Genomic DNA, 12,125 nt, shown 5'->3' on the forward strand with positions numbered 1-12,125 from the left:
TGGTGCAAAAGAGGTGTATAGAGAACTGGGGAGAAATGGAATCTCTCTACAAACTTCAGGACACGGTTGTATTCTGTCAGGCCCTGTGTATATTACACCTCAAAGTAACAGGCTGATTCTGGATTGTGTAAAAGAGGTGTATAGAGAAATGGGGAGAAATGGAATATCTCTACTGACTTCATGACACAGTTGTATTCTGTCAGGCCCTGTGTATATTACACGTCAAAGTAACAGACTGATTCTGGATGGTTTAGAAAAGGTGTATAGAGGACTGGGGAGAAATGGAATCTCTCTACTGACTTCAGGACACAGCTGTATTCTGTCAGGCCCTGTGTATTTTACTCCTCAAAGTAACAGGCTGATTCTGGATGGTGTAAAAGAGGTGTATAGAGGACTGGGGAGAAATGGAATCTATCTACAGACTTCAGGACACAGTTGGAGTCTCTCAGGCCATGTGTATTTTACACCTCAAAGTAACAGGCTGATTCTGGATGGTGCAAAAGAGGTGTATAGAGAACTGGGGAGAAATGGAATCTCTCTACAAACTTCAGGACACGGTTGTATTCTGTCAGGTCCTGTGAATTTTACACCTCAAAGTAACAGGCTGATTCTGGATGGTGTAAAAGAGGTGTATACAGGACTGGTGAGAAATGGAATCTCTCTACAAACTTCAGGACACAGTTGTATTGTGTCAGGCCCTGTGTATATTACACCTCCAAGTAACAGGCTGATTCTGGATGGTGTAAAAAGGTGTATAGAGGACTGGGGAGAAATGGAATCTCTCTACAGACTTCAGGACACAGTTGAATTCTGTCAGGCCCTGTGTATATTACACCTAAAAGTAACAGGCTGATTCTGGATGGTGTAAAAAAAGGTGTATAGAGGACTGGGGACAAAATGAATCAATCTACAGACTTAAGGACACAGTTGGATTCTGTCAGGCCCTGTGTATTTTACACCTCAAAGTAACAGGCTGATTATGGATGGTGTAAAACAGGTTTATAGAGGACTGGGGAGAAATGGAATCTCTCTACAGACTTCAGGACACAGTTGTATTCTGTCAGGCCCCGTGTATTTTACATATCAAAATAGCAAGCTGATTCTGGATGGTGTAGAAAGGTTTATAGAGGACTGGGGAGAAATGGAATCTCTCAACAGACTTCAGGAAACTGTTGTATTCTGTCAGGCTCCGTGTATTTTACACTTCAAAGTAACAAGCTGATTCTGGATAGTGTAAAAAGGTTTATAGAGGACTGGGGAGAAATGAAATCTCTCTACAGACTTCAGGACACAGTTGTTTTATGTCAGGCCCTGTGTATTTTACACCTCAAAGTAACAGGCTGATTCTGAATGGTGTAAAAGAGGTGTATAGAGGACTGGGGAGAAAAGGAATCTATCTATAGACTTCAGGACACAGTTGGATTCTGTCAGACCCTGTGTATTTTACACCTCAAAGTAACAGGCTGATTCTGGATGGTGTAAAAGAGGTGTATAGAGGACTGGGAAGAAATGGAATCTCTCTGCAGACTTCAGGGCACAGTTGTATTCTGTCAGGCCCTGTGTATTTTACACCTCAAAGTAACAGGCTGATTCTGGATGGTGTAAAAGAGGTGTATAGAGAATTGGGGAGAAATGGAATATCTCTACTAACTTCATGACACAGTTGTATTCTGTCAGGCCCTGTGTATATTACACCTCAAAGTAACAGGCTGATTCTGGATGGTGTAGAAAAGGTGTATAGAGGACTGGGGAGAATTGGAATCTCTCTACTGACTTCAGGACACAGATGTATTCTGTCAGGCCCTGTGTATTTTACTCCTCAAAGTAACAGGCTGATTCTGGATGGTGTAAAAGAGGTGTATAGAGGACTGGGGAGAAATGGAATCTATCTACAGACATCATGACACAGTTGGATTCTGTCAGGCCCTGTGTATTTTACACCTCAAAGTAACAGGCTGATTCTGGATGGTGCAAAAGAGGTGTATAGAGAACTGGGGAGAAATGGAATCTCTCTTCAAACTTCAGGACACGGTTGTATTCTGTCAGGCCCTGTGTATATTACACCTCAAAGTAACAGGCTGATTCTGGATGGTGTAAAAAAGGTGTATAGAGGACTGGGGAGAAATGACATCTCTCTACAGACTTCAGGACACAGCTGTATTCTGTCAGGCCCTGTGTATTTTACACCTCAAAGTAACAGGCTGAATCTGGATGGTGTAAAAGAGGTGTATAGAGGACTGGGGAGAAATGGAATCTATCTACAGACATCATGACATAGTTGTATTCTGTCAGGCCCTGTGTATATTACAACTCAAAGTACCTGTTTGATTCTGGATGGTGTAAAAGAGGTGTATAGAGGACTGGGGAGAAATGGAATCTCTCTATAGACTTCAGGACACAGTTGGATTCTGTCAGGTCCTGTGAATTTTACACCTCAAAGTAACAGGCTGATTCTGGATGGTGTAAAAGAGGTGTATACAGGACTGGTGAGAAATGGAATCTCTCTACAGACTTCAGGACACAGTTGAATTCTGTCAGGCTCTGTGTATTTTACACCTCAAAGTAACAGGCTGATTCTGGATGGTGCAAAAAAGGTGTATATAGGACTGGGGAGAAATGGAATCTCTCTGCAGACTTCAGGACACAGTTGGATTCTGTCAGGCCCTGTGTATTTTACACCTCAAAGTAACAGGCAGATTCTGGATGGTGTAAAAAAGGTGTATGGAGGACTGGGGAGTAATGGAATCTCTCTACAGACTTCAGTACACAGTTGTATTGTGTCAGGCCCTGTGTATATTACACCTCCAAGTAACAGGCTGATTTTGGATGGTGTAGAAAAGGTGTATAGAGGACTGGGGAGAAATGGAATATCTCTACAGACTTCAGGACACAGTTGTATTCTCTAAGGCCCTGTGTATATTACACCTCAAAGTAACAGGCTGATTCTGGATGGTGTAGAAAAGGTGTATAGAGGACTGGGGTGAAATGGAATCTCTCTACAGACTTAAGGACACAGCTGTATTCTGTCAGGCCCTGTGTATTTTACACCTCAAAGTAACAGGCTGATTCTGGATGGTGTAAAAGAGGTGTATAGAAGACTGGGGAGAAATGGAATCTATCTACAGACATCATGACACAGTTGGATTCTGTCCGGCCCTGTGTATTTTACACCTCAAAGTTGCAGGCTGATTCTGGATGGTGTAAAAGAGGTGTATAGAGAATTGGGGAGAAATGGAATCTCTCTACAGACTTCAGGACACAGTTGTATTCTGTCAGGCCCTGTGTATATTACACATCAAAGCAACAGGCTGATTCTGGATGGTGTAGAAAAGGTGTATAGAGGACTGGGGAGAAATGGAATCTCTCTACAGACTTCAGGACACATATGTAATCTGTCAGGACCTGTGTATTTTACACCTCAAAGTAACAGGCTGTTTCTGGATGGTGTAAAAAAGGTTTATAGAGGACTCGGGAGAAATGAAATCTCTCTACAGACTTCAGGACACAGTTGGATTCTGTCAGGTCCTGTGAATTTTACACCTCAAAGTAACAGGCTGATTCTGGATGGTGTAAAAAAGGTGTATGGAGGACTGGGGAGAAATGGAATATCTCTACAAACTTCAGGACACAGTTGTATTGTGTCAGGCCCTGTGTATATTACACCTCCAAGTAACAGACTGATTCTGGATGGTGTAAAAAGGTGAATAGAGGACTGGGGAGAAATGGAATCTCTCTACAGACTTCAGGGCACAGTTGAATTCTGTCAGGCCCTGTGTATATTACACCTAAAAGTAACAGGCTGATTCTGGATGGTGTAAAAAAAGGTGTATAGAGAACTGGGGACAAAATGAATCAATCTACAGACTTAAGGACACAGTTGTATTCTGTCAGGCCCTGTGTATTTTACACCTCAAAGTAACAGGCTGATTATGGATGGTGTAAAAAAGGTTTATAGAGGACTGGGGAGAAATGGAATCTCTCTACAGACTTCAGGACACAGTTGTATTCTGTCAGGCCCCGTGTATTTTACACCTCAAAATAGCAAGCTGATTCTGGATGGTGTAAAAAGGTATATAGAGGACTGGGGAGAAATGGAATCTCTCTATAGACTTCAGGACACAGTTGGATTCTGTCAGACCCTGTGTATTTTACACCTCAAAGTCACAGGCTGATTCTGGATGGTGTAAAAGAGGTGTATAAAGGACTGGGGAGAAATGGAATCTCTCTACAGACTTCAGGACACAGTTGGATTCTGTCAGGTCCTGTGAATTTTACACCTCAAAGTAACAGGCTGATTCTGTATGGTGTAAAAGATGTGTATACAGTACTGGGAAGAAATGGAATCTCTTTACAGACTTCAGGACACAGTTGAATTCTGTCAGGCTCTGTGTATTTTACACCTCAAAGTAACAGGCTGATTCTGGATGGTGTAAAAAAGGTGTATAGAGGACTGGGGAGAAATGGAATCTCTCTACAGACTTCAGGACACAGTTGGATTCTGTCAGGCCCTTTGTATTTTACACCTCAAAGTAACAGGCTGATTCTGGATGGTGTAAAAAAGGTGTATGGAGGACTGGGGAGAAATGGAATCTCTCTACAGACTTCAGGACACAGTTGTATTGTGTCAGGCCCTGTGTATATTACACCTCCAAGTAACAGGCTGATTCTGGATGGTGTAGAAAAGCTGTATAGAGGACTGGGGAGAAATGGAATCTCTCTACAGACTTCAGGACACAGCTGTAATCTGTCAGGCCCTGTGCATTTTACACCTCAAAGTAACAGGCTGATTCTGGATGGTGTAAAAGATGTGTATAGAGGACTGGGGAGAAGTGGAATCTATCTACAGACATCATGACACAGTTGTATTCTGTCATGCCCTGTGTATTTTACACCTCAAAGTAACAGGCTGATTATGGATGGTGTAAAAAAGGTTTATAGAGGACTGGGGAGAAATGGAATCTCTCTACAGACTTCAGGACACAGTTGTATTCTGTCAGGCCCTGTGTATTTTACACCTCAAAGTAACCAGCTGATTCTGGATGGTGTAAAAAGGTTTATAGAGGACTGGGGAGAAATGGAATCTCTTTACAGACTTCAGGAAACTGTTGTATTCTGTCAGGCTCTGTGTATTTTACACCTCAAAGTAACAAGCTGATTCTGGATGGTGTAAAAAGGTTTATAGAGGACTGGGGAGAAATGGAATCTCTCTACAGACTTCAGGACACAGTTGTTTTCTGTCAGGCCCTGTGTATTTTACACCTCAAAGTAACAGGCTGATTCTGAAAGGTGTAAAAGATGTGTATAGAGTACTGGGGAGAAATGGAATCTATCTATAGACTTCAGGACACAGTTGGATTCTGTCAGGCCCTGTGTATTTTACACCTCAAAGTAACAGGCTGATTCTGGATGGTGTAAAAGAGGTGTATAGAGAACTGGGGAGAAATGGAATCTCTCCACAGACTTCAGGACACAGTTGTATTCTGTCAGGCCCTGTGTATATTACACCTCAAAGTAACAGGCTGATTCTGGATGGTGTAAAAAAGGTGTATAGAGGACTGGGGAGAAATGGATTCTCTCTACAGACTTCAGGACACAGCTGTATTCTGTCAGGCCCTGTGTATTTTACACCTCAAAGTAACAGGCTGAATCTGGATGGTGTAAAAGAGGTGTATAGAGGACTGGGGAGAAATGGAATCTATCTACAGACATCATGACACAGTTGTATTCTGTCAGGCCCTGTGTATATTACAACTCAAAGTACCTGGCTGATTCTGGATGGTGTAAAAGAGGTGTATAGAGGACTGGGGAGAAATGGAATCTCTCTATAGACTTCAGGACACAGTTGGATTCTGTCAGGCCCTGTGAATTTTACCCCTCAAAGTAACAGGCTGATTCTGGATGGTGTAAAAGAGGTGTATATAGGACTGGGGAGAAATGGAATCTCTCTACAGACTTCAGGACACAGTTGTATTGTGTCAGGCCCTGTGTATATTACACCTCCAAGTAACAGGCTGATTCTGGATGGTGTAGAAAAGCTGTATAGAGGACTGGGGAGAAATGGAATCTCTCTACAGACTTCAGGACACAGTTGTATTCTGTCAGGCCCTGTGTATTTTACACCTCAAAGTAACAAGCTGATTCTGGATGATGTAAAAAGGTTTATAGAGGACTGGGGAGAAATGGAATCTCTCTACAGACTTCAGGAAACTGTTGTATTCTGTCAGGCTCCGTGTATTTTACACCTCAAAGTAACAAGCTGATTCTGGATGGTGTAAAAAGGTTTATAGAGGACTGGGGAGAAATGGAATCTCTCTACAGACTTCAGGACACAGCTGTATTCTGTCAGGCCCTGTGTATTTTACACCTCAAAGTAACAGGCTGATTCTGAAAGGTGTAAAAGAGGTGTATAGAGGACTGGGGAGAAATGGAATCTATCTATAGACTTCAGGACACAGTTGGATTCTGTCAGGCCCTGTGTATATTACAACTCAAAGTACCTGGCTGATTCTGGATGGTGTAAAAGAGGTGTATAGAGGACTGGGGAGAAATGGAATCTCTCTATAGACTTCAGGACACAGTTGGATTCTGTCAGGCCCTGTGAATTTTACCCCTCAAAGTAACAGGCTGATTCTGAATGGTGTAAAAGAGGTGTATATAGGACTGGGGAGAAATGGAATCTCTTTACAGACTTCAGGACACAGTTGAATTCTGTCAGGCTCTGTGTATTTTACACCTCAAAGTAACAGGCTTATTCTGGATGGTGTAAAAGAGGTGTATAGAGGACTGGGGAGAAATGTAATCTCTCTACAGACTTCAGGACACAGTTGTATTGTGTCAGGCCCTGTGTATATTACACCTCCAAGTAACAGGCAGATTCTGGATGGTGTAGAAAAGCTGTATAGAGGACTGGGGAGAAATGGAATCTCTCTACAGACTTCAGGACACAGCTGTAATCTGTCAGGCCCTGTGCATTTTACTCCTCAAAGTAACAGGCTGATTCTGGATGGTGTAAAAGATGTGTATAGAGGACTGGGGAGAAATGGAATCTATCTACAGACATCATGACACAGTTGTATTCTGTCATGCCCTGTGTATTTTACACCTCAAAGTAACAGGCTGATTATGGATGGTGTAAAAAAGGTTTATAGAGGACTGGGGAGAAATGGAATCACTCTACACACTTCAGGACACAGTTGTATTCTGTCAGGCCCTGTGTATTTTACACCTCAAAGTAACAAGCTGATTCTGGATGATGTAAAAAGGTTTATAGAGGACTGGGGAGAAATGGAATCTCTCTACAGACTTCAGGAAACTGTTGTATTCTGTCAGGCTCCATGTATTTTACACCTCAAAGTAACAAGCTGATTCTGGATGGTGTAAAAAGGTTTATAGAGGACTGGGGAGAAATGGAATCTCTCTACAGACTTCAGGACACAGCTGTATTCTGTCAGGCCCTGTGTATTTTACATCTCAAAGTAACAGGCTGATTGTGAAAGGTGTAAAAGAGGTGTATAGAGGACTGGGGAGAAATGGAATCTATCTATAGACTTCAGGACACAGTTGGATTCTGTCAGGCCCTGTGTATATTACAACTCAAAGTACCTGGCTGATTCTGGATGGTGTAAAAGAGGTGTATAGAGGACTGGGGAGAAATGGAATCTCTCTATAGACTTCAGGACACAGTTGGATTCTGTCAGGCCCTGTGAATTTTACCCCTCAAAGTAACAGGCTGATTCTGGATGGTGTAAAAGAGGTGTATATAGGACTGGGGAGAAATGGAATCTCTTTACAGACTTCAGGACACAGTTGAATTCTGTCAGGCTCTGTGTATTTTACACCTCAAAGTAAAAGGCTGATTCTGGATGGTGTAAAAAAGGTGTATAGAGGACTGGGGAGAAATGGAATCTCTCTACAGACTTCAGGACACAGTTGGATTCTGTCAGGCCCTGTGTAATTTACACCTCAAAGTAACAGGCTGATTCTGGATGGTGTAAAAAAGGTGTATGGAGGAATGGGGAGAAATGGAATCTCTCTATAGACTTCAGGACACAGTTGGATTCTGTCAGGCCCTGTGAATTTTACCCCTCAAAGTAACAGGCTGATTCTGGATGGTGTAAAAGAGGTGTATATAGGACTGGGGAGAAATGGAATCTCTTTACAGACTTCAGGACACAGTTGAATTCTGTCAGGCTCTGTGTATTTTACACCTCAAAGTAACAGGCTGATTCTGGATGGTGTAAAAGATGTGTATAGAGGACTGGGGAGAAATGGAATCTATCTACAGACATCATGACACAGTTGTATTCTGTCATGCCCTGTGTATTTTACACCTCAAAGTAACAGGCTGATTCTGGATGGTGTAAAAGAGGTGTATACAGTACTGGTGAGAAATGGAATCTCTCTACAGACTTCAGGACACAGTTCAATTCTGTCAGGCTCTGTGTATTTTACACCTCCAAGTAACAGGCTGATTCTGGATGGTGTAAAAAGGTGTATAGAGGACTGGGGAGAAATGGAATCTCTCTTCAGACTTCAGGACACAGTTGAATTCTGTCAGGCCCTGTGTATATTACACCTCAAAGTAACAAGCTGATGCTGGATGGTGTAAAAAAGGTGTATAGCGGACTGGGGACAAAATGAATCAATCTACAGACTTTAGGACACAGTTGGATTATGTCAGGCCCTGTGTATTTTACACCTCAAAGTACCTGGCTGATTCTGGATGGTGTAAAAGAGGTGTATAGAGGACTGGGGAGAAATGGAATCTCTCTACAGACTTCAGGACACAGTTCAATTCTGTCAGGCTCTGTGTATTTTACACCTCCAAGTAACAGGCTGATTCTGGATGGTGTAAAAAGGTGTATAGAGAACTGGGGAGAAATGGAATCTCTCTACAGACTTCAGGACACAGTTGTATTCTGTCAGGCCCTGTGTATAATACACCTCAAAGTAACAGACTGATTCTGGATGGTGTAAAAAAGGTGTATAGAGGACTGGGGAGAAATGGAATCTCTCTACAGACTTCAGGACACAGCTGTATTCTGTCAGGCCCTGTGTATTTTACTCCTCAAAGTAACAGGCTGATTCTGGATGGTGTAAAAGAGGTGTATAGAGGACTGGGGAGAAATGTAATCTATCTACAGACATCATGACACAGTTGGATTCTGTCAGGCCCTGTGTATTTTACACCTCAAAGTAACAGGCTGATTCTGGATGGTGCAAAAGAGGTGTATAGAGAACTGGGGAGAAATGGAATCTCTCTACAAACTTCAGGACACGGTTGTATTCTGTCAGGCCCTGTGTATATTACACCTCAAAGTAACAGGCTGATTCTGGATGGTGCAAAAAAGGTGTATAGAGGACTGGGGCGAAATGTCATCTCTCTACAGACTTCAGGACACAGCTGTATTCTGTCAGGCCCTGTGTATTTTACACCTCAAAGTAACAGGCTGAATCTGGATGGTGTAAAAGAGGTGTATAGAGGACTGGGGAGAAATGGAATCTATCTACAGACATCATGACACAGTTGTATTCTGTCAGGCCCTGTGTATATTACACCTCAAAGTACCTGGTTGATTCTGGATGGTGTAAAAGAGGTGTATAGAGGACTGGGGAGAAATGGAATCTCTCTATAGACTTCAGGACACAGTTGGATTCTGTCAGGCCCTGTGTAATTTACACCTCAAAGTAACAGGCTGATTCTGGATGGTGTAAAAAAGGTGTATGGAGGAATGGGGAGAAATGGAATCTCTCTACAGACTTCAGGACACAGTTGGATTCTGTCAGGCCCTGTGAATTTTACCCCTCAAAGTAACAGGCTGATTCTGGATGGTGTAAAAGAGGTGTATATAGGACTGGGGAGAAATGGAATCTCTTTACAGACTTCAGGACACAGTTGAATTCTGTCAGGCTCTGTGTATTTTACACCTCAAAGTAACAGGCTGATTCTGGATGGTGTAAAAGATGTGTATAGAGGACTGGGGAGAAATGGAATCTATCTACAGACATCATGACACAGTTGTATTCTGTCATGCCCTGTGTATTTTACACCTCAAAGTAACAGGCTGATTCTGGATGGTGTAAAAGAGGTGTATACAGTACTGGTGAGAAATGGAATCTCTCTACAGACTTCAGGACACAGTTCAATTCTGTCAGGCTCTGTGTATTTTACACCTCCAAGTAACAGGCTGATTCTGGATGGTGTAAAAAGGTGTATAGAGGACTGGGGAGAAATGGAATCTCTCTTCAGACTTCAGGACACAGTTGAATTCTGTCAGGCCCTGTGTATATTACACCTCAAAGTAACAAGCTGATGCTGGATGGTGTAAAAAAGGTGTATAGCGGACTGGGGACAAAATGAATCAATCTACAGACTTTAGGACACAGTTGGATTATGTCAGGCCCTGTGTATTTTACACCTCAAAGTACCTGGCTGATTCTGGATGGTGTAAAAGAGGTGTATAGAGGACTGGGGAGAAATGGAATCTCTCTACAGACTTCAGGACACAGTTCAATTCTGTCAGGCTCTGTGTATTTTACACCTCCAAGTAACAGGCTGATTCTGGATGGTGTAAAAAGGTGTATAGAGAACTGGGGAGAAATGGAATCTCTCTACAGACTTCAGGACACAGTTGTATTCTGTCAGGCCCTGTGTATAATACACCTCAAAGTAACAGACTGATTCTGGATGGTGTAAAAAAGGTGTATAGAGGACTGGGGAGAAATGGAATCTCTCTACAGACTTCAGGACACAGCTGTATTCTGTCAGGCCCTGTGTATTTTACTCCTCAAAGTAACAGGCTGATTCTGGATGGTGTAAAAGAGGTGTATAGAGGACTGGGGAGAAATGTAATCTATCTACAGACATCATGACACAGTTGGATTCTGTCAGGCCCTGTGTATTTTACACCTCAAAGTAACAGGCTGATTCTGGATGGTGCAAAAGAGGTGTATAGAGAACTGGGGAGAAATGGAATCTCTCTACAAACTTCAGGACACGGTTGTATTCTGTCAGGCCCTGTGTATATTACACCTCAAAGTAACAGGCTGATTCTGGATGGTGCAAAAAAGGTGTATAGAGGACTGGGGCGAAATGTCATCTCTCTACAGACTTCAGGACACAGCTGTATTCTGTCAGGCCCTGTGTATTTTACACCTCAAAGTAACAGGCTGAATCTGGATGGTGTAAAAGAGGTGTATAGAGGACTGGGGAGAAATGGAATCTATCTACAGACATCATGACACAGTTGTATTCTGTCAGGCCCTGTGTATATTACACCTCAAAGTACCTGGTTGATTCTGGATGGTGTAAAAGAGGTGTATAGAGGACTGGGGAGAAATGGAATCTCTCTATAGACTTCAGGACACAGTTGGATTCTGTCAGGTCCTGTGAATTTTACACCTCAAAGTAACAGGCTGATTCTGGATGGTGTAAAAGAGGTGTATACAGGACTGGTGAGAAATGGAATCTCTCTACAGACTTCAGGACACAGTTGAATTCTGTCAGGCTCTGTGTATTTTACACCTCAAAGTAACAGGCAGATTCTGGATGGTGTAGAAAAGGTGTATAGAGGACTGGGGAGAAATGGAATATCTCTACAGACTTCAGGACATAGTTGTATTCTGTAAGGCCCTGTGTATATTACACCTCAAAGTAACAGGCTGATTCTGGATGGTGTAGAAAAGGTATATAGAGGACTGGGGTGAAATGGAATCTCTCTACAGACTTAAGGACACAGCTGTATTCTGTCATGCCCTTTGTATTTTACACCTCAAAGTAACAGGCTGATTCTGGATGGTGTAAAAGAGGTGTATAGAGGACTGGGAGAAATGGAATCTATCTACAGACATCATGACACAGTTGGATTCTGTCCGGCCCTGTGTATTTTACACCTCAAAGTAGCAGGCTGATTCTGGATGGTGTAAAAGAGGTGTATAGAGAATTGGGGAGAAATGGAATCTCTCTACAGACTTCAGGACACAGTTGTATTCTGTCAGGCCCTGTGTATATTACACATCAAAGTAACAGGCTGATTCTGGATGGTGTAGAAAAGGTGTATAGAGGACTGGGGAGAAATGGAATCTCTCTACAGACTTCAGGACACATCTGTAATCTGTCAGGACCT

Source organism: Dendrobates tinctorius, unplaced genomic scaffold (genome assembly GCF_039654945.1).
Source record: "Dendrobates tinctorius isolate UK_male_01 unplaced genomic scaffold, ASM3965494v1 ptg000036l, whole genome shotgun sequence".
In the NCBI taxonomy this organism is placed as follows: domain Eukaryota; kingdom Metazoa; phylum Chordata; class Amphibia; order Anura; family Dendrobatidae; genus Dendrobates; species Dendrobates tinctorius.